The sequence below is a fragment of the Micropterus salmoides genome, unplaced genomic scaffold (genome assembly GCF_014851395.1).
Source record: "Micropterus salmoides isolate LMB-PRFRI ecotype aquatic unplaced genomic scaffold, ASM1485139v1 Ms_hic_scaffold_4, whole genome shotgun sequence".
Taxonomy (NCBI): domain Eukaryota; kingdom Metazoa; phylum Chordata; class Actinopteri; order Centrarchiformes; family Centrarchidae; genus Micropterus; species Micropterus salmoides.
This window is the reverse complement of record NW_024043372.1, coordinates 10,110,134-10,133,968: the sequence shown is the minus strand read 5'-3', so window position 1 is coordinate 10,133,968 and position 23,835 is coordinate 10,110,134. Positions and strand designations below refer to the sequence as shown.

Sequence of the window (23,835 nt, the reverse complement as noted above, 5' to 3'; positions counted from 1 at the left end):
GAGCTCAATGACATTCCAGTTAATCTTAACAGTCAACATCATCCAACCTGAGTTAGGTAACGTTACTCTAAACAGCAAATAAAATGGAGGAGCAACAACCTTTTGGGTCATTTGGAGCGTGCTTCCCTAAATGTGAACAGACTGACAAAAGCCTGGTGCTTCTATGAAAATGTGCCTGAAATTACTTTACATTACAATCACTGAGAACGGTTTCTCCTTTAAGTACAAACAAAAGGAGATTAACAGAATTGTGTTAGTGCTGAGTGTGTGACATGGAGAGTGTCTCTAACACGTTAGATAACGGCGGCTGTCTGCAGCTCGTTGATAAGCAGGACACTCCGAGTGGGACACGGCAACATTTTCCCGTGAGGCAAATGAAGAAGAGGAAGAAGACGCTAAAAATATGACAGCACAAGCCTGCCAACATCCTGACAAGGTAACACAAAGAGACAAAATATCCTACAAGTCAAACATCAGGCCCTGTCCCTTCCTCATGAACATGTTCTATATATAAGAGAATTCAGCATTAATGTCGTCGAAGGGTTTGAGAAGTGCAGGTACAAACTGTGTACATACATATTCATTACAAAAAGTTAACATCTCACGTTGTCTCTAAACTTAAGATATCAATATTTCCATGTCTCAGCATGTCAGGTGACTATAAAAGCGTCACACTGAGTCACAGTTGTGACACTGCAGTACAACAGGCATCAGGTGTCACCAGGAGAAGCTTTATCTGCCTTTCACACCGTTTATTTTGTAACTGCAGGTCCACACCCACTCAACAGGTAACCTCTGAGCACCTGTCATTGGAATATCTCTATTTGCATTTTTTTCAAAGTTGGAGTCTGTTTCAGTCTAATGAGCGTTCAGACTGAATGTCCATCTAGTTTCTCTTTGGTTTTTATCATTTAGTGTGACATGTTGGCTATCTTCTGTTTGGGAGGGGGATTGATTTCCGTAGCTAGTAAGTGGACCTGTGGGTGTTTTACATCATATCCTATGTCAGTAGAGTCTGTTACCCTTAACAAACGAGTTTAATTTATCCACCGTCTAAATGATGTTTGAGAGGCTCTGAAATATAAAACTCTGGGAAACAACTGGTAACTGTTTTGGCTCATGTTGGAAATTGAGAGAAGTGGTTTGAATCTACAGGAAATACAGCACCTGAGAAAATGAATGAATGAATTATGTAAGGTAGCTCCGGTCTAACTCTCTTTGAATGGACTGTACTTGTATAGCGCCTTTCTACTCTCCCGGCCACTCACAGCGCCTTACACTCGTGTCACATTCATCCCATTCACACACTAATGGCAGAAGCTACTATGCAAGGTGCCAACTGCTCATCACATGAAAGAAAATAATCATTCAGACACACCCACCCACCACCATCGTGAGCAATTTGAGGTTCAGTATCTTGCCCAGGGACACTTCCACATGCAGACTGGAGGAGCTAGGGATCAAACCACTGATCTTCTGATTAGTGGGCGGTCCACTCTGATTGAGCTGCTTTACATGTAAACATGCAGTGCTGGTCTTAACCGCAGTGCAGGTCAAACTATAGTGATCCATAAACAGCTGTTGGAAGCAGCTTATCTCAACCCTTTGAATCTTTAAAAGATCAACCGTGTATTAGCTTCACCACATCTAAATCAGCAGTTGACTGCTACAGCAGCACAGATCTAAAGTCACCAGGTTTCTGCTGCTTGTTAAGAGGGAAATGTCGAGCTGTCAGGGCGGCAATCAGTTTCTTTCCTTCCTCCTTTGCTTTGTTTTATGTTTCACAACCTGCCCTCACTCTGAATTTCAGGCCATCCCTTATAATTTTGTCATTTATTAGTGACCATCACCCCCAACAAGGGCTGTGCAAGTAATCAAAATTTATTTTCAATTACGATTACATAAACAAGATAATCGAGATAAAACGATTATTGTGCCACATTCTGCTTTGTGAAGATGCGCTCGTTCCGTCTTGTTTTTTTAAATCAAGCGCACCCCTTTTCTTTACAGTGTTAGCTCCTGCCTCACTCTTAAATCCCAAACTCTCTCTTAGCAGGCTGTTGCATGTTTAGTTCAGCTCAAGCAAAGATCACCAGGGGTTAACTGCTTTAACTTGTTAGTCACCTTTAATAGCTTAAGCCTACGGGCATTTTACCCTGCATAAACAAACTACTTTACTTTTCTAACTCACCGCTGGATCAAGTAATTGCATCTCCCGCTGAATTTCAGCGACATGTAAAGTACTGAATTGTCGTCAACTCAGGTAGTTCACCTGTCACCTGCTCTGCTCCGTGGGTACACACCCACACACACAAATACAAACGGAGACCCAGCCAGGCGTCCCATCCGCCCCTCTAAGCAGTTAGCCTAGGCAAACACTGCGTTGCTGTCATCGTCATGTGCTCTGAGATGCGGTTTATAGTTCGACGACTAAACGACTACAGACCTGTCGCCCTGACCTCAGTGGTTATGAAGTCCTTTGAGCACCTTGTGTTGTCCCACCTAAAATCCATTACATACCCACTCCTGGACACCCTGCAGTTCGCCTACAGAGCCAACAGGTAGGTACATGATGCAGTAAACATGCCCTTCACTACATCCTCCAGCACCTGGACTCCCCAGGAACCTACGCCAGGATCCTGTTTGTGGATTTTAGCTCTGCTTTTAACACCATCATCCCGGCCCTGCTCTCAGCTGAACGTGCCTTACTCCACCTGCAGATGGATCACTGACTTCCTGACGGACAGGAAGCATCACATGAAGCTGGGAAAACATGTCTCTGACTCCAGGACCATCAGCACCGGTTCCCCTCAAGGCTGTGTTCTTTCCCCCCTTCTCTTCTCCCTGTACACCAGCTGCACCTCCAGTCACCAGTCTGTCAAGCTCCTGAAGTTTGCGGACGTCACCACCCTCATTGGGCTCATCTCTGGTGGGTACGGGTCCGCCTACAGCTGGGAGATGACCTGGTGCAGCCAGAATAGTCTGGAGCTCATCGCTCTGAAGACCGTGGAGATGGTTGTGGACTTCAGAGCCCAGCCCCACCCTCCCCCATCATCCTGTGTGACTCCCCAGTCACCACTGTGGACTCCTTCCTGGGCACCATCATCTCCCAGGACCTCAAGTGGGAGCTGAACATCACCTCCCTCACCAAGAAGAGGATGTACTTCCTGCGGCAGCTGAAGAAGTTCAGCCTGCCAAAGACAATGATGGTGCACTTCTACACCACCATCATTGAGTCCATCCTCACCTCCTCCATCACCATCTGGTACACTGCTGCAGAGAAGGTGATTGGCTGCAATCTTCCTTCTCTTCTGGACCTGTACGCCTCGAGGACTCTGAAGCGTGCAGGAAAGATTGTAGCTGACTCCTCCCACCCTGGACACAAACGGTTTCAGACTCTCCCCTCTGGCAGGAGGCTGCGGTCCATCAGGACCAAAACCTCTCACCACAAAAACAGTTTCTTCCAATCTGCAGCTAGCCTCATTAACAAGGCCCGGGCCCCCCACTAACACTCCCCCCTTGCAAATGATACAAATGTCTCTGCACATGTAAATACTGTTTCATCTCGTATCGGGCATAGACCTGGCACGTCGCACATATTTGTTGTTGATCTTTGTTGTTGTATATTTTTATGTTGTCAGTTTATATATTTATATGTATACAATATTCTCTTCCGTTATGTTACTTCTGTCAGCACAGACCCAGAATAATGCACATGTATATCTCCGCTTCTTTGTTTTTCCATTCCATATTTATATATTTCTACATTTATTTATGATGACTGTATGTCTGTCTGCGTGTAGCACCTTATCACCACAGCAAATTCCTCGTATGTGTAAAACACTTCTTGGCAATAAAGCTCCTTCTGATTCTAATAATGCTGGACTACTATTTCTGTTTTTCCAAGTCAATAAATAATCATGCTCAATAACAGTGATCTCAATATTGACTGATAATGATTTCTGCCATAACAGAGCAACCCTACTACCAACTACAGAACAGCCTGTGGGTTAGACATGTAACTGTCGCAGAGCCAGTAGACACAATGATCTCTCTTCTTTGCAAAACTTTACTGACACAAATGTTTCATCAGCAGCCTGTTGCCATTAACAACAGCCAACAGCTGCTTCAGACCTCATGATGTCCTCACTGCAGTCTTGTTAGTTGTTGCTGGTGAGTGTCTGTTTGTGACCGCTGGTCACAAGTTTTCAGTTTGCGGTCTGAACAGTGTCATGATTTCTGAAACTGAAGACCAGTTGTTCTGTTGCACATAACGTTACCAACTTTATAAAAGCTGCCACATATACAGTCCCCTCCAAAAGTATTGGAACGGTAAGGAAAATTTGTTTGTTTTTGTTGTTCACTGAAGACATTTGGGTTTAAGATCAAAACATGAGTATGAGACAAGAGTTCAGAATTTCAGCTCTTATTTCATGGTATTCACATCTAGATGTGTTAAACAACTCAGGACATACCACCCTTTGTTTGAACCCACCCATTTTTCAAGTGAGAAAAACTATTGGAACATGTGACTGACAGATGTTTCTCATTGCCCAGGTGTTGCCTTTTAGCTTGATTGTCCGAACATTAAATAGCTCTGCATGACTAGTCTAAGTTTTCATCCTTGGCTCAAACCTATAAAGACTGCATTTCCTGTTAAAGAGGATAAACCAACATGAAGACCAGAGAGCTGTCTAGGGGAGAAAAGCAAGCCATTGTCAAGCTGAGAAAAGAAGGAAAATCGACCAGAGCCTTTGGACAAACATTGGAATGTCCTGAAAAAGAAACTACTGAGCAACAGACATCGAACAGGTCGGCCAAGAAAAGTAGTTGATGACAGAAATATCATGAGAGCTGTGAAGAAAACCCCCAAAACATCAGTAAGTGACATCACCAACGACCTCCACAGTGCAGGGGTGAAGGTATCACAATCCACTGTTGGAAGAAGACTCCGAGAGCAGAAATATAGAGGCCACAGCACAAGATGCAAACCACTCATCAGCAGGAAGAATCGGAAGGCCAGACTGAAATTTGCAAAAAAGTACAGAGATGAGCTGCAAAAGTTCTGGAGCACAATCTTATGGACTGATGAGACCAAGATTAATCTCTAGCAAAGTGATGGAAAGGCCAAAGTGTGGAGAAAGAAAGGAACTGCTTATGATCCGAAGCATACAGGCTCATCTGTGAAGCATGGTGGAGGTCATGTCATGGCTTGGGCGTGCGTGGCTGCTTCAGGAACAGGCTCATTAATATGTATTGATGATGTAACTGATGATGGTGGCAGCAGAATGAATTCAGAAGTGGGCAGAAACATTTTGTCTGCCAATTTATGGAGAAATGCATTGAAACTAATCGTGAGGAAGTTTATCATGCAGCAGGACAATAACCCAAAGCACACTGCCAACAAAACAAAGGACTTCATCAGGGGAAAAAAGTGGAAGGTTTGAGACTTGCCAAGTCAATCACCTGACCTTAACCCAATAGAGCATGCATTTCACCTCCTTAAGAGGAGACTGAAGGGAGAAACACCCTGAAACAAACGAGAACTGAAAGAAGCTGCGGTAAAAGCCTGGAATAGCATCCCAAATGAAGAATGCAACAGTTTGGTCATGTCGATGGGTCGCAGGCTTCAGGCAGTTATTGCAAGCAAGGGTTATGCCACCAAATATTAAATGTTATTTACTTTAAGATTATTTGTTCCAATACTTTTGCTCACCTAAGAATGTTGCGGTCTAATACAAAGGTGATATGTCCTTAGTTGTTTAACACATCTTGATGTGAATACCAGGAAATAAAAGCTGAAATTCTGAACTCTTGTCTCATACTCATCTTTTGATCTTAAACCCAAATGTCTTCAGTGAACAACAAAAACAAAGGAATTTGCCTTACCGTTTCAATACCTTTGGAGGTGACTACAAAAAGAAAAAGCTCTTACAGTAACATTAAAAGAAATCTCTTTTTTTCCAGGGAAAAACGAGCAGAGGTGCTACATCACACAGCAAAGGCTACTTATTTAATGAGCTAGTGAGTGCAAAAAAAAAACCTTCAGGGCTTTTACAAGCTGGGAAAGGTCACCACAACCAGTCCAGTCAGACACAGAGAGGTGAAAATGTATAAGGGAAAACTGACCAATTTCCTGCAGGAAACACTGAAGCGAGTCATACTTTATTTCATATCAATTTAGATATATATCTACATTAAAGAAACAGGTTTTGTCTTAATGTTGGCTGAAAAGCTGCAGCACTGACTTCATGTGTATCAGAGGAGACACTCTACATCCTCCACAGCACAACAGAGGAGTTAGCAGAAATTATGTTGTTCCAGTTGAAATAACTAGACTACTACCATATGTTAAATTATTTGTAATCTTTTTTTTCCTGCTGACCAACCCTCAACCACAGACACATGGCCATGATTCTTAGTTTGTTTTTATTTAGTCCCACTGAAGACATTCAGGAACAGAACAGCTTTGTAAAACTGACAAACCTGGCGTATGTTTGATTAGCAGCAGTTCAAATATTCTGCTATCTACAACTACAATGATGAATCAAGGCCTTTAGTTTCACTGTGAGCTTTCTGGTGTGACTGTGGACATATAGAGCTACAGTGGACAGGGACATAAAATCAATCAATCAATAAACACTACTACTTTAGAACTATTTGCATTGAGTAAAGGTCTGGTGTTAGTTGGAGGTGAGAGTCCCAGTGGATTAAAAGAATAGACACGTCACTACTAATAGGGATGGGCATTTCATATAAAAACAATATTTGATTGTGTGACACACACAGAGAGACAGTGAGAGTTCTTCGCTTTCTAATAACGACGACTATTCTAATATGTTAACTTTACCTGTGTTAACTTTTCCTGATTATTGGCACCGAAACCGTAGTTCAGGGGTCACGTTCCAAGAATATTCTCCATCATTAACTGATTTTTTTTTAAATGAACAAAGAAATCGTGAGACGGTACATCATTTTGACAGAGACTAGGGGCGACCTACCGTAACGTTAAGTAATTCACATGCAACACTGTCAGTAACAAAGGAGGTGAAAAAAAAGAGGGGTAGATGCGGTGGAGGGGGAAGGACAAGAAGTGATAATGTTCATCAGCCAGTGGTAGCTAATGTTACAGGGGAAGCAAGGAGGCAAAAATCATTCATCTGCTTTGTGTGGTAACATGAAACAAGTCACTGTTCATCTTTTCTCTTCATGCCCTTGTAAATATATAATCTCTAAGTTCTGTATATTAAAAGTGGTTGTGAATCAAATTGTTTTTGAAAATTAAACGCTATAAATAGGCTATATCAACGTTTTTCCCGGCGCACTGTGCTGATTCGATACAGCGTCACTATATTAGTATAATGCTACAGTTGCAGTTAGGCCTACTAATGACAGAAATACACAAAGTGCAACGCTTGTTAGAAAATAGGTTTACCTTGAAGACTCCGTCAGAATTTCTTCGAAGGATGGAGGGATGAAATTTGACTGAGGCGGCTGCCTTGTAATTCTCTGTGCAGGAAAAAACCCTGTCTAAAAAGCATTAAAGGTTCAGTGTGTTAGTTTTAGTGGCATCTAGTGGTGAGGGTTGCGAATTGCAACCAGTGGCTCACGGTGCATTCACGTGCTCCTCAGATGGTCCCATTTCCTGAGTAGTGAAGTTGTTCTTCCGACTTCAGTGTGTGTTCATGTGCTCTTAAGTCCGAATGTGGAATCAACATGGATGCTACTACAAAGATTTGTTGGATTAGCATTATCAGAGCACATAAAGAACACGCAGACATCTAGTTCACTCTACAAGGACAGAAAACTATCCGTTATAACCATATTACAAATTACATGTATGCAAAATATGTATATGCAATACGTTATTTTGCACAAATTAAAGTGCTGTATACTTCTTTATGTCCCATGTACACTTTGTTTTGCAATAATAATAATAATAAGATTCTGATTATTCTGATCACACATCAATGCACCGCTCCCCACTCCCTTTCTCTATGGCCGGCACGCTCTGTCGGCTCTTGCGCTAAATAATACGCGTGGGCATCCATTTATCCAAATATTTCTTCTTTTCTTACTTCTAAAAAACCAGACGACTACTACTAACGTTGCTTCTTCTTCTTCGTATGTATTAAACGTAGTGACAAAACGCGCTCTGTTGTGCTGTTTGTCCATTTCAGCTACTGTGGCACAGTATGTAGATAGAAATGGCTCATTGTAAGGTATAAAAAAAAATACGGGTTATTATGTAAGGTCTTTATACACCACTGAAAACATAGTTATGGATATTATATTGCATTTCATTGCAGAGGTCAGGTCTACATTAGAGTATAGGAGTCATTACAATGAGCATTATTCATCTGCCCATCCAGCTCTCTGTCGGGAGAGTCTTGAAGAGTACGGAAAACCCTTCTGTCTTATTGATCAGTAATGCTACAGCCTCACACTGCAGACTGAAATATCTCTTAGCATCATGTCCTCACAGTACAAGAGTCAAACTGGGAGATTCAGACAGCAAACACACAGTAACTGCCTGGAGGAACTCTCCCAGTGGAACTCCTTGTCCACTGGAGGAACTTAACAAAATATAACGTGTTACGTTATATTTTGTTAAGTTCCTCCCCCAAGCCTGCCTATGTTTACAATTTGCCAAATTGGCACCAATAAAATATGCCGAATTAGCTATTGGCAGTTCCTGATAGTATGATTGTACATCACAAAATTACTTTGTAGTACCTTAATTTTACAGGCTGTTGCAGCAACTGTTGACCGTGCTGGTTAGGGTTAGGGATAAAGCCAGCCTACAATAACCAATTTCCTGTTGTTTTCTGAACACCGGCATGTACTTGTCCCTTTCACCACACGCAGTATCTTTGCCGCACAACACTCCCTCCATGTCCACCCAACTTGAACCTCTGGTAACATGTATCTATCGCTCTTTGTTTTTTTCCACCCGCCTGTGTAACGACGTACATATGAAATGGAAAAAGAAAAAGGGCTAAAAAATGTTTTTTTATGACAGTAAGATTACGTTTTTTGGTTACACTCTATTAGTCGCCTAACACTTCCTGAAATCCAAACACACATTGCTGTGCACAACATTTAGTAGGATTTTCTTTCCTATTGTGAAGTGAAACACCCGTCAGGCTCTTCCAGTCCTAAGCAGTGACACAGCACATTACTCAGCCTCAGATGACTGTCGGTGGAGCATCTTGTGACTGGGAAAAGAGTGGAAAAAAAGATTCACAGTCTGCTGTTTGTTGGGCTGAAAACCAGTTGGACAATGTAACACCAAACATTCCTGGGTTTTATGAAAAATAACTGTTGAGGCTGACAGAGAGTGGAGACTGAAACACAAGCTGCCATTCATGTCAACGGGTGGGATGGGTGTATCTAACAGTCCAATCAGAGTGTAACCGGGTGGTATTCAGAGGAGGAATGTGAGTGAGGAGGTGACAGAAGAAATGAGTTTCTGTCTCAGCATTCAGTATGAGGATCTACCACAAGAACAACATAACGACAGCACATGTCAGAGTGTCCCAACCGGAGTCCAGCCCGACTTAAGAATGCAGCGATACCCATTTAAAGTACTGGTAACGATAAAGGAAATATGTGAATGTACATGCAGTGGGTCAGGAACAACTTTTAGAAAAACATTACAGGAGGAGATAAGATGTTGTTTATCAGGTTGGATTATTAGGTAAAGTTGCTCGGAGAGGACATGTAGAAGCATGTAATTATCCAGCCTTTCTCTTAGGGACAGTGAGTGCAGTAGAGGCTGCTATCACAGATGATCACACCAGTAATCCTACAGCAGAACTGCGTGCAATACATTTATAGAACAATAACATAATGCAGTGTTTTTAAAATGAAGTTTATTTATTGTAATGTAACGCTTTCAGAAACCTTCTAAATAATATAGATACAGTTTGCACAAGCCTGAAAAGCTTGCCAGTGTATAAACTACCACATAAAGTTAAGAAGTGATTTGTTGTATCAGCTTCACATTATATTACACACATATCTTAATCAGTTGGAGAAAAAAAAGGTTTTCAGATTTGACATTTTGGGAAACAAGATCAGAGTTTGGGTCAGATTGGTGCATCCCTAACTGAAAGTTATAATAAAATTTCTGTTTAACTCCTTTCGGTGTCTGTACTTCAGATGACTATTTGACTCCTTTCAGCACGTTTGCCTCACTTCACCTTCTTACAGTCCTCAAACTTCAGCTTCTACTTCCACAGAAATACATTTCCAAAGTCAAAGGCGCTCTCATCTGCAGAAACGTACATTTCTTTAACTACCAGCGTACATATTAGGAGCAATTTGGGGCTCAGTGTCTTGCTCAAGGACACACCAGCTTAACCACCCTGCAATGTTTTAATACCCTGTGCTAACCTGGTGTGCCACCTGAGCTACAGCCAGCATACTGATCAGAAAATTAGGTGTTTTTTGTACAGATACAGCAACAAGCTCTTCCCCATGCTGCTGAAAGCAGAACACAACAGTAAGTCACGTGAAAACTGTATGTGAAACTGTGCTGTACGGACAACCACACACACACACACAGACAGCTCTCATGGGCCTCTCCTCCACCCTCTCCTGCTTGTTTTTTTCCGATGAACTTTGAAATGAAAAACCACTTCAGTTTCACTGAGCACATGATCGCGCAGAGCTGAGGCCAGAGGCTATGAAAAACACAATCACAGGTCAGAAGAAGTAACCTCCAGATCTGATTTTGGCATTTTGGAGTTCAAGAAACTCAAGCAGAGAACAGCTCAGAATAAATTCAGCCTTATACAAAAAGTTAAGAGCTTTCCTGAAACCTGACAAGCGAGCAGGTCCCTGTTCCTTTTAGATGGAAAATCATCTTGCCCCAGTTTGGAGAATCTTGGCTGTGACAGAAGAGTGTGTGTTCAGATCGGAGCTGTGTGTTTCTAGGTGTTCAGGCTGTGATCAATGGATGCGTGCTGATTGTGTGCAGTCACCGTGGCCAAACAGAGCCACGCCCAGCTCTCCAACAAAAACACTGCATTCCACCGAGTCCACTCGTCGCGCACACAGACCATCAGGACTAGGACTGAGGTCTAACCAGGATTCAGACCTGGTAGACAAAGGTAGTAGGTGTGTGTGTGTGTGTGTGTGTGTGTTGTAGAGTTCCCTGTTGGCAGAGCTCCCAGTCAGCTTGACATCACACTGACAGGAGGACAGGAAAAAAACAAAAAACAAACACCGCAGGGAGTCTCTGCAGCGTCTGCAGTCTTAACAGGAACCAGGACTGACTGTCAGCAGCAGGGTTTCCCCACAAAACTGTTTAGCCACCCAACCCCTGACTCACCTCGTCTCGTGACCAGTTTTGGCAATGTTTTAAAAAGCATTTAGGAAAGTGGGTCCATGGCTGCACTGCCAAAACTAACTCATTAAATATTTAATTTGAAATACACTTGTGGGATGGGGGTTTCCTGAATAATACATGAAATTGCAAAAATGGGTTAAAATGGGTTGGTGTTATGTGTATGATATGTACCTAGATACATGGTCCACAGTGCGATACAGAAACAATACATTTGTAACAATATGATACACCGCAGTTTAAAGTTGATTTAAAAATATCATTTTGATTAAACTCAGATTTAATAAGATTAGATGTTTTATTGGTCATAAATTAAACCAGTCCCCAAGGAGAGACACGTTGGTCACTAAATCACCCATCTGAATTTGTATTTTTCAACAACATTGTATGGATGCAGAGTCCTTGGAAATAAAACAGCGGCGAGGTTTGTGGCCCGCTGGCACATTTTTTGACCCCGTTTGTTTATGTAATCATGTCGTCAAAGCACTGACTCTAGTATCAGTTTTTCAAAATGTATGTTCATCTTTACAACCCTTCTTTTTTCCTGACATTGCGACATGCTGCTCTGATTAATTGTTGGGGAGTGGTCACCTATTGAGCAGAATCAGAAATCTCATAGCTACTAGATAAGGATGTAAACAATCCCATCGCTCATTAAATGCATGGTTGTTGATGTGTGATGTAGCTCCAATGCTTGTTTTCCCTGAAGCGGAAACGGAGCTGGAATGAAACGTGACACGCACGCACACACGCGCACACACACACACACACCACCTGTTGGCTGTGTGAGTACAGGGAAGTGAAATTTCGACTGTTGCCAACACAACATGGGGAAACCATCCAGCCTTCACTTCCTGTTGGCTCTCCATCCGCCCTCCATCTGCTCACTTCCTCCTCTGACCAATGCCTTTCTCTGAATATCTCTGGGAGGGGACACACACACACACACACCCACCCTAGAATCTATAAGTACACCTCAGACTGAAAGACTCCAGAGTCTGAGTGAAACCTGGTCCTGCTGATAGACCTGATGGACTCATTCTCAAGATCCTTTGGCGTCAGTTTGTAACACACAAGGGAGCCCCTTAGCGTCATAGTTCAACAAAATGTGGGAAGTCCTGTAGCATCATTTTTAACGCTAAATTAGGTATAGGATATTTAACAGAAAACTCTGAGGTGGTTGGGGTGGATGGGTGGGCCAGAAAACCGGACTTTCAGTCAGGAGATTGACTGAAAGTTGCCCGTGTGAAACAAAAAGTCAACGCTGAATGTTATTATTTAAGTAAGGTAATCAACATAAATTATGCAAGTAACGCTACTTGACTTACGTAACTTAAGTGAAGCCAAACCCTGACCTTATCATAACCCTAACCAATTAGTTTTAGTGTCTAAACCTAACCGACGATTCACAATATGCCCTTTCTCCGGACATAGCATATTTTCTTATTGCTAACCTGAATGGACGTTGCATACTTTTTGTAGCTAACTTGACAGTGGAGCCCTACACATCCAAAAGCAACGCTAAAGGGGTACCCAAGGCATTACAAAGTGACGCCAAGGGGTCTGGACCAAGAGTCCACGTGACGAGTTGGGAGTGAGAATGTGCTGTTGTTTGTCACAGCAATGATATGAATTTGTCAACTGACTTTTAATAAAATTAACACATCAATGTGGGTTTAATTTCTCAATTAATCTTCCAGAAAATGTACAACATACAGTGATATAAAATTACATAGTGTGATAAAGGACTTTATCTACATTCCTAACATGTCACAACCTTCATTTTGTAATGTGAAAATTCCTCTAGTTTATTTGCGAGAGTGTGGGCACACCAGTTTGTGATGAGATATCACACCATTATGTCCTGATTGGAAAAAACTAACTTTGAGGGCAATATGCTCAGTCTTCAATGCTCAGGAGTGCTCACACAAAGCCAATGGAAATTACCAACATCAATAAAAGTACAACATTAAATGCAACCAAACACATACACAAACTAACAGAATTAGATTTAGGATTGAGGATGAAGGGCTTCTAAACATTTACGTTTAGACAGTGATGAAATAATGAACCACTAACTGAGTCAGTTCACTTGCAGCTCTGTGCTGTGTGTGTTTCAGTTCTGGTAGCCCGCTGGTAAAAAACCTCTCTGCTACACACTCTCTCTCCTGCAGCATCCCTCTCTTTATTCTCTCATCTTTATCAGTTGTTAACATGCTGCAGAGGGATGCCAAGTAAGCTGGAAGCATTAAACTCACACACACACACACACACACACACACACACACACACACACACACACAGTGCACTACAGAATCTGGTCTAATACACACAGCTGCTCAGTCTCGGACCTGAGTCAGTTTAATATATAATACTGAACATCAAGGTATTTTCAGACAGCGAGCAGTTGTTCTCCCTGCCTTCACTGCTTCTGATGTAAACATGACAGCAGTCGTTACTTGCTGAACGATGAAATTAAATTATCTACATAATTTGATGTTCTATGAAATGAGCACTTTTAGATCACACATAACTCTGAAAACATGAACAACCTGAGGATTACTGGGGCTCAGCAAACTGATAATTATTGATCCTCATAGTAACGGTTGACACCCAACACCGTTCCAACTCACAAAGCAGCATTCCCACGCCCCCAGGTGTGTTAGTACACAGCAACACACACACAAACACACACAGCTCAGCTCAGCTCACTGCAGCTGATCACATTCACAACAAGCTTCAACACCTCTCTGCACCAACAGCTTCATCAGGATTAAGATACACACACACACACACACACACACACACACACACGGGAACGTGTCACAGCAGCACCTTCATCTTCAGGGGGTGATAAAAGTTAATGTTAGAGCACAGGAGAGAGGAAAAATTAGCTAAAACAGACAAACACTCCAGAAAACCTCCTTCAGGATTTCAGATCAATAATATATAATGATGAATAATTTCTTTCATAATCTGGATTTCCCTTGTAACCTTGTTATTTCCCTCTTATCTGATTTTTAATCACATCACGTCTTTCTTTTTTCCATGAGTAATTTGTGTTACTAGTTTACTTTATTCTTATTATGTCAGTATGTACATATTACAGATGGAAAGATGTATGAAACCAGGGACAGTGACAGAGCCCTTATGACATCTGTAAGAATAGCACAGCATCAAAAGTATTTTTAATGGTTTGGCTTTGTTATTGAAGATGAATCATTGCTTCCTCTTCAAAATTTAGAACTTTTCTATTTGGGTTTTATGTTTTCACCTCAGAACCTGATCCATTTGTGTCAGATGGTGGTTTCCACTTGAATGTGGTTTACAAAACAGCACAAGCTGCTTGTGTTGACCTACATTGATGTAAAAAAACAAAACAAACAAAAAAAAAAAACATACAATACGTGGGCCTAATGGGAGGTTAGCTGCAGCCTGGTTTTACACCTCTGGCTCATTGTCCAACAACTCAACAACTCAGATTTTTCCGTGGTTCAAAGAGGTCTGCTGTCATGCTTATTGACAACTGTTTCCCTGAGTGGAAAAACAACTGACCAATCAGAGTTTTGTGGGTGGGATTAGGACTGGTGATGCCCTCTTCTTGTGAAAGAGCCAGAAAAATGTCTTCGAAGTGTGGATTTTGGCAGCTGTAGATGTTGTACAGAAATAACAACTCTTAAATCAACATATTTCTTTGATTGACATTAGCAAATAGTCAAAATAACTCCCCCTCCAGTCAGAGACTGGTAAAAACATATATGTCTCTGAATTCAAACAGAAGGGAGGACTGGACATTACAAATTACTTTCTGACCTAAATTTTATCTTATCAGTTTCAATGAATAGTGTAAATTGTTAATACAAACACCAATGACATCCAGCCAGACATTCAAAGAACCAATCAGCCCACAGTCCAGTAATTATGAGTCATTACTGAGTCATGTATTTGTTTGAGTGACAGGTCGGGAACAGTTAGCAGTCACTGGAAACACATCATACAAAAGGGTTGTTCATTTTAAATTTAGTTTCCAGTTCCCAAAATATCTGGATTCATTTAGACTCATCTCTTCTCAAACTGTGTATCTCTCTTTACAGTTTTTTTAGCAACACATTAGCAAAGAGAAAATGCACAAAATATACAAAAGGAAATGGCTTCTTATGTTTAGATTAATTAGGCCACTAATGAAAACAAACGTGTCTGTTTTCTCAACCAACAACAGGTGATAAATTTGAATATTTACATTTTAGTTTTTTAATGTCAGTTACCTGCAAATAATGAAAGCTGAATTTTTGATAAGCAGATTTGATCAAATGTTATTGAACCCTAACCCTTGTTAACTAACAAATACTACAAGCGTAGGTGGTTTTAGTTTTAAAAATGCTGTTGTTGAATGTTCATCCTGCGGCTCAAACCTTCCTGTCTGTCACACTCACATTCCCACCCACTAAACACCTACACACACACACACACACACACACACACACACACACACACACGTTATGTAAGTGTGTGTCAGGAGAACACTCTCAGGCCCCATCCACACTACTGCGTTTTTGAATTAAAACGGAGACCTTTTGCTACATTTGCACCTCGAGTCCAGACTACAATGGCAAAACGAAGACCTAAAACAGAGAACCCGATTTGCGTTTCAAAACTCCGGAGGGCGTTTTAGTGAAGATGGGAAAAAATGGAGGACTTTAGAAACGATGACGCAGCCGCTCACGCTCAGCTCTCTGATTGGGTCTTATAAGTCATGCAAAGCAGAAACACGATGCTACTGACCGGGTTTTTGACATGGAATTTTTATTAAAAAATATTATGTCCGTGCAAATAACACTTATCTGCCTACAGTTGTACTGTGCATGTCGCCGTATTTATTTTGCAACGACTCCCAGTCTGTATTCCGCCGCCACACTAATGTGTTACATTCAGAAACAGTCCCAACTTGTTATTGGTGCATGCAAAAAATAAATAAATAAAAAAAACTCTTCGTCTGTATTTATTTTTTCTTTCGCCAAATCTTCTGTAACTAGGAAGAGACCATCTGCTTCATGTTTACACTGGCACACGCATGCAGCCAATAGATGTGCGTTTTCAGTCGTTTTAATGTAGACGGAGATCAACTCCAAAACGCAGCTAAAACACTGGTGTGGACGTTTTCGTTTTAATTCTCCGTTTGTAAACTAAAATGGAGTAGTGTGGATGGGGCCTCAGATGGTCCAGTTTAGATTCACCAATCCTGCTGAGGCCTCCACGTAATCTGTGTGGATATTTTCAAAAAGCAGGTGCAAAGTAAACGAGCAACGAAGGGGTCTCCATGTAAGACAGTCACATCCAGTGAGGAGAATTACAACACCACGATGGGAGATCCATCAGTGTCACCTTGACCATGTCCAAGGTCCAACTGTCTACTCACCAGAGGAACAAATCCTCTTCTGTGTTTGTAGTCATTCTTCATATTTAGGTTAGTTTCACCAGTCAGTTAGCTGCTAAGGGAACCTGAAGCATCAGTACTGCTATGGTAATCTGCAGTTTAACATGCGTTGTGCAGCACTGAGGAGACCTTAATTCTGCATGTGTTGCACATTCTGCTGGTGCACATGAATCGGAGTGAAGCAAAGACAAAATCCTCAGCATACATTATAATTTCAATATTATATATCATACTATAGGACTTATTCTTCAAAAATAATGAACCTGACCTGAAGCTGCAGTATGACCACTTATTAAACGGGGTTAAGCTTCTGTCCCCATGTAGACCTGAAAAGACGCCAGCCAATCAGAAACCAGTTATAAAATAAAAGCTGCCATTCTAACTGAGTCTTAAGCAATAGCGAACGCACGCACAAATACGGAGTTCTTGCATTTTATAGAAAAGAGATTTTTATTCTCAATCCGGCTTTCCAGGTTAGTTAATGGTTACATTTAAAAATGGATAAATAAATTAAACATCACATACGGTCAAATTTCAGCAGTTCTCCGTTGCATAGGGGTGAACTCTTTCCTGCCAGCAGGGTTATAAAATAATGATAAAGGCCAACAGCTCTATTATAACCACAAACACTGACGCTCTACTGAGACGAGAGCTTGCATATCTTACATATAGGACTGAGCCATCAATAATTGATGTGGACTTACATAAGAGGCAACGCTTCTGGATCTAGTTCACAGGGAGGGATTTCCGTCTGCAGAGGGGTTTCCACATTTGATTGAATTTTAAAAACCTCTATCCACACCCGCATAACAACCAGTGTGTTTGCTGGGTTTGTTAGGTCCCAGCTGTGAACGATACCGTACTCCAGCAGCTACAGGAGCACGAGTCTCTGTAGATGTAGGACCTTAAGGTGCCGACACAGCGGTGGATCATCGTCTCCATTCTGATCAAAAGAGCAAATCCTTTACACTGGATTTACTCACTCACAGCGCAGTGGTTAGTGTTACATTTATGACTCTGATAATATGTCAAGGTCAGTGGCATCCCTCATACAGACGATTCTGCAGTTATCTAAATATCAGGCACTGGTGTTACCTACCTACATCTCTGCTCCTACAAATGCAGTCCAAAGTTCAAGTTTGTAATTTCAAACGTAAAAATACAGATTTAATGAAATGTTGTTTCTTCAGGCCGAGTATAAGAACTGACAAAATGTCAAAAAAGCATCAAGGCAAAAAAACCTGAGTGCAATAAAAGACTGTGTGAAGAGAAAGAGACATTTGAAAGAGCATGTTTGTTCAAATAAAGTGCACATAGCAGTGTAAAAAAATAAAACAAGTTATTTAACTATTATATTATTTATTTGAACTGAAAAGTATCTCAATGTGCTAGAAAGCATCTCTTCTTGTTACTTTAGTTTTTCTACATGGTCCCTGATAACTACATGTCCTCAAAAAATATATTATTTTCAGTTTTCACCATTTTACTGACAACTGTCATTAACCAGTGTGTGTGTGTGTCTTTTTAAACACACACAGTATCATGAGTATTATCATTCAGCAGTGTTAAGAGTCATAAACTGACAGAAGATTGTCAATTCAGAGTTCAGCAGTGGAATTTTTTTCTGTCTCTGGATGACAAAGATCTGTAAACCAAGTCCCAGAATGTTTGGACTCCATCTGAATCACAGAGGTCAGAATGACACACTTGTTTGCAGCCTTAAGTGCAATTTATACTTCTGCGTCAAATCGCCTACGCCGTAGCCTGATGTGCACCTCCTCAAAAATGTAACTACACATCGAGGTGACGCGGACCACGAGAACTGCGATTGGACGGCTGGGTAGCCTTGCAATGCCTCTGAGCCGACCGCAAGTGCCCCATGCTTTGAAGTTAAAAAAAAAAAAAATTGTGGCAGACCCGTCCCACCCTGGACACACACTGTTTCAGTCTCTCCCCCCTGTCAGGAGGCTGCAGTCCATCAGGACCAAAACCTCACGCCACCAGTTTCTTCCCATCTGCGGCTGGCCTCATCAACAAGACCAGACACCTCCACTGACAGTGACTCTCATGCTTATTCCATATTTTTACTTGTACTTATACTACTACCTGTTTCTGACAAATTGTCTTGTTAACTCAGCATAAAAAAAATAAAACACACTTCTTCACACATTCAAACTAGACAGAAACAAAACAAAATTGAACAAAACTATTTCTAATAGTCACCAGCTCAGGTTTGGTCAAACTCTCCGCCGTTGCTGGCCTCTTTGTGCTGGGGTAGCTCGCAAAACAGACGCCCACGCCTTCTTCATAGAAACATGGCTACACTATAACTCCTGATCTGATGTTACAATGAACAGGACCAGACATTAACTGATAAGTCGTCTGTACATATAATGTAATAGCCCCAAAACATCGGATTTAGAATCACAGAGGAAGGGCTTTCTATGGAGCCGCCATTTTGAAACCAGTTTCTGCAAAGACAACAGCCTCAGTCACCCACAGTTCACTGCAGCCACGCATCACATCACCATCTGTAGTCCATGATGGACAGCAGGCACAATCACATCCACGGTGGGCTGGTTGGACAGTTCAACAACCAGTGAGACACAGACCTAAACACTCTACGTTCACCAGTCTGTTTGTCAAAGCGTCTTCTGGGACATGTAGGAAAATCACTGCTTTATGATGTACACAACATATTGATACAAGTGAAATAGAAGGGAAAAAAACTGAATTAATGCTCAATGGGGAGAGCAGTTCATCCACAGAGAACAGACCAATCAGACAGATCAATTTAAAAATCTAAATATAACAATATTTGCCGGAGGACACCAATTGATCACAATCACTAATGCAAACAAAAAGAGCCACTTATATAAGACCAGCTGTTCAATATCTAACTTTAAAACTTGATGCACAAGAGCTCGTCCATCTGATGATCGTCAAAGTAACATCAGCCAAGTGCTTCACCTGCAATTTTAATAATCAATTAATCTAGCAGTTTACCTAAAAGCCAACACTTTACAGTTCTTTCAGTAAAACCACCTGGAGCATCACAGGTAACAGAGGAGAGAGTGTCACCTGAGCCGTCTGCAGGAAAGAGTCAGACTGACTGTAATTAAATCAAAGTGAAATTAAATCTATTCTTCTTGTTGCTGCTGAAGGAGTCTGAACCTCCTGCAGGACATTAAGAGGACAGCCACACTGAGTCAGCACCCGTCGCTTCCTGTGGCCATCAGGACCTCAGCTTCAGAAACAAATAGAGCACTCATCTGCCTGAATGACTGTATGTCCAGTTAATAATTTCTCAATTAAATGATTAATCGCTTGTCTATAAAATGTCAGAAAGAAGTGAAAATATGCATCATAGTTAAATCAGAGCCCAAAGAAGTTTACAGTGATATAAAACAGAGAAAAGCAGCAAATCCTTCCATTTGAGAGGCTTGAATTAGAAAAATGACTTTAACAACTAACCGATTACCAAAATAATTGGCAAGTATTTTTTGGACAATCAATTAAACCACTTATTTCACCTCTCGCTGTAATGGGTGTGGGCCACCTTGCCTAAATTGAAGACCACCTCTGCTAACTTCCTAAAAAATAAATGTACTTTTTATTAAACATTACAATGTTATTCTTCAAGGAAAAGGTGCCATTTCTCACAATGAATGCTGGAAAATTTCATGGGGAAAACCCTGAACAGTAGTTCTTAGATTTTAATATATTATCCTGAGAAGACACCCACAGACTCCCACACATCATTTATCCCAACTATCAAAATCCATCTCTAATGTTTTACCTGACAAAGGCCTGAGGACCGAAAATGTGTTAATCAAGTGAGAGTTTTTGATCCAGTGCATCTGTCAATAAGATTATGTGGTGTGCACAAACTTTGTCATACTTAAATATCGCTCTAGAAGGTTTATGAAATTAGGTTATGTGTCAACACCCATATTGATTAGGTACATCAGAGCAGTGCAGCACTAATTATCTGCTTTCTCACTTGAATTCAAATGAATACAAACACGTTTTTGGAAGCAAATGACAGATCTGTGGACTCACAGGTGGTGGAATATGATAAATTCATTGCTGACAACAAGCTAGCTATTTTTCCAGTAAACAACATAGTCACTGTGCCATTGCTCACCTCATAATCACCTAGAAGTCTTCATCTATAAACGGACATTAAAGTTTTCCTTTGCTACTGATTTTCTTTGCAAAGAGCCTCCTCTGTTTGGTGAATTTACCAGCAGAGGAAAACAGAAGGAGCAATGCCCTCGTTTGGAGGTCACAAGCTGAGGAGGAGTCACCATGAGCCAAGATGCGGGATCCCCCCTCCTTCCTAACGCAATAAGGCAGGACACACCCAGATAGGGGGGGTGGATGAAATAAGAGGAGAGGAGGAAAAGGGAGCAGAGCTGCTACTGGTGTTCATCCGCGCATCTTAGCAGATGACGTCAGGAAGGTTCTTCGCGAGCTTGAACGCCCGTTAATTAAAATAAAACGGTCTCGGTAACGATTTCTTCCCACCTTCGCTCACTGTCGCCCGTCATAATGACAGCGTGAAAAGCACAAGTATGCCTACTATGTTCAATGTGAGTGCTAAATGTGGGCAAACCACCCCAACAAACTGAACCTTCGCATCATCACAGCAGTGCGAGGACACATTTTAATACCAAAATCGAGCAACAAACGCAGCAACCAGTGTTCCCTTCAAAGAGCCCTGTTTTTTTTAGATCAAGTTACAAGAGACCATTTTAATCTACTGATGACAAAGAGTACTTTTGGTTACCAAGGTAAATATAACTCGGAAAAAACAAAACATTGCAGACAGAGATGAGCAAACTGTTACCAGACACTCGGAGACATCCGCAGGCGGTCTGATTGCTGCCTGCAGCCACTGCAACAGTCGACAACGTTACCTGCAGTTCTGTCGCCCGGGGAGACCCGTCACAAAAGCGCCATTCACTATCCGACTATTTAAAATTACATTTCTTTGTTACATGGACGTGAATATTTGGTATATCTTTAAAAAAGCATATTCGAAATAACGGGAAACAGCTCTTCAATTCGGCGTGCATCCACTACATATACACACAGCTTATTTTACTAAAATTATAACTTTAACAACTGACACGCACTCCTGGGTGGAAAATAAACAGCAGTGTGGTAGAAACTGGCGAGCACTACGTACCAAGTCTAAAAGTTGATATTTTATCAACATTAAGTGCTATTCGATCTATTGTCGGTGTCTTCATTTCTAAACGTTGGTACACTGCTACTTTGTGTATATTAACATGCGTTTTGATTAGTCGGAAGGCGATGTAAGTTGGCGTTTAACCTCCACATTTTTGAATGGGAGACTTGGCAGCGTTGACTGCAGACTAGAGGAAGGCACGTATCGGGGCTGCAACCTAGCTAACTGTCGGGACGTTTGACGGACAAGAAACGGACACAAAACGTTCCTCGTGAGTTTGCAAGACACTAATGACATTAATCTGGCGGAAAATACAATAAAACTGAGGTTATAATGGCCCTGAACGGGATAGTTGTACGCTCACACCTGTGGAAAATCCCAAACATCGCCCATAGTTGCTAATAAGTGGGTGTCAAGGTAAAAGAAACAGCGGTTGTGAACGTTACCCGGATGCTAAGCAGTGCGGACAACTGGGGACGCCACAGACTCATAAAAACACGTTAAAACTTAAATTCACTTTAACGGGCACCGGCAGACACACGACGCTATGTATGTTTCTTGCCATTCAGCCACAAGTGAATTGAAAGAAATCGGACTTGTGGCGAATAAAGTTTGTAAAAACACAAGCGAATAGACGTTACCTCCACTCGGGGAATGTGTGGGGAGGGAGATCCTCGTCCAAAAATCAAGTCCTGTGTTTGTGAGTGCAGAGCAGCGTCTTCAGTTTAGAGGGGCTTGTCCATTTCTCAGCAAGGCTCCAACTTGACAACTGCAGTGGTGGAAAAATGACTGACACACCGGGTGGTGGAAATATCTTCAACGTCCCTTTGTTCCGCGGTTTAAACCAGTTTCTTTGACATTTAATTACATTCGCGGGGGCATCAGCTCTGGTCCAGCAGCGGCAGCCCCGGTGGAAGGAGAACAAACCAGATCCAGAATCAAGTCAGAAATCAATCCGTTTAAGGGAAGAAACAAACACCCCTCCTTTCTTTCTCCTGAAATAAAAGCAGAGGAGGTAAAGGCTCTGGTAGCAAAGAGCAGATCCAGTAAATGAGGACTGGTGGTGTGTTTGTGTTGGAGAGCGGTGGGTGGGACTGCGGGGAGGGGAGGGGGGTCCGACACATTCAAACAGGACCGGAGAAAAGACCCAACGTCCGGATCAGCGTCTTTTCCTGGGTAGCAGGGGAGCTGAGAGAGAGGGAGGTGAACTGGTGCTGGAGACCGCGAGGGAGGGAGGGACCAGCCCGGGATTGCCCTGTTTTTAAGGTGGATCCATGAATTAACTAGGTAATCGGGGGAGAAGCCTGCTATCGAGAACATCAGCCCCGGGGTGAAGATCCATGCGGAAGCCCACGAAACTCCAGATAATCATCCACATCTGGATCTATTCTGGAGCGATGTATGGAGGCCCGTTCCAGCCCATGGCAGAGAATTAAATAATGAGATGCTATCTCTATATTTATTATTTAAAATATCTTCTAGTTATTCTTCCATGATACAGTATATTAAAAAAAGATTTCGAGGATAAGGTCGAATTGCATTGAGGGAAAAGTCGTAATATTTGAAGAATGAGGCTGTAGGCGAATATGGCATGAATAAAGTCGTAATATTTCAAGATTCATAATCATAATATTTAAAGAATAAAGTTGTCATGTTTCAAGACAAAAGTCATTTTAAGGAAAAGGTCATAGCAATTAGAGAAAAAAGTGATACTGCTTCTAGATTAAGTTGACGTATAAAAAGACAACTTTTTAATCAAACTTTGTAATGTTCTAAAACACAATCTAAGACAGTATTATGAGGGAGGATTGCCACTGTCACAGGGAAAAACAGACTTCCAGAATAAAGACT

At 41.7% G+C, this 23,835-nt stretch overlaps 1 protein-coding gene across 4 annotated transcripts in view; it reads right to left on the bottom strand.

Moving 5' to 3' along the window:
• The window catches only part of LOC119886904 (plasma membrane calcium-transporting ATPase 1-like), a 100,365-nt gene extending 77,189 nt beyond the window's left edge, over positions 1 to 23,176 (bottom strand). For 2 of the 4 annotated variants that reach the window (XM_038697882.1, XM_038697884.1), the window contains exon 1: positions 22,626 to 23,174. The gene's annotated coding sequence lies outside the window, so the exon portion shown is untranslated. Of the gene's footprint in view, positions 1 to 22,625 lie in introns of all 4 variants that reach the window. The other 2 variants (XM_038697885.1, XM_038697886.1) reach the window with 2 other exon arrangements.
• Positions 23,177 to 23,835: the final 659 nt, after the last annotated feature.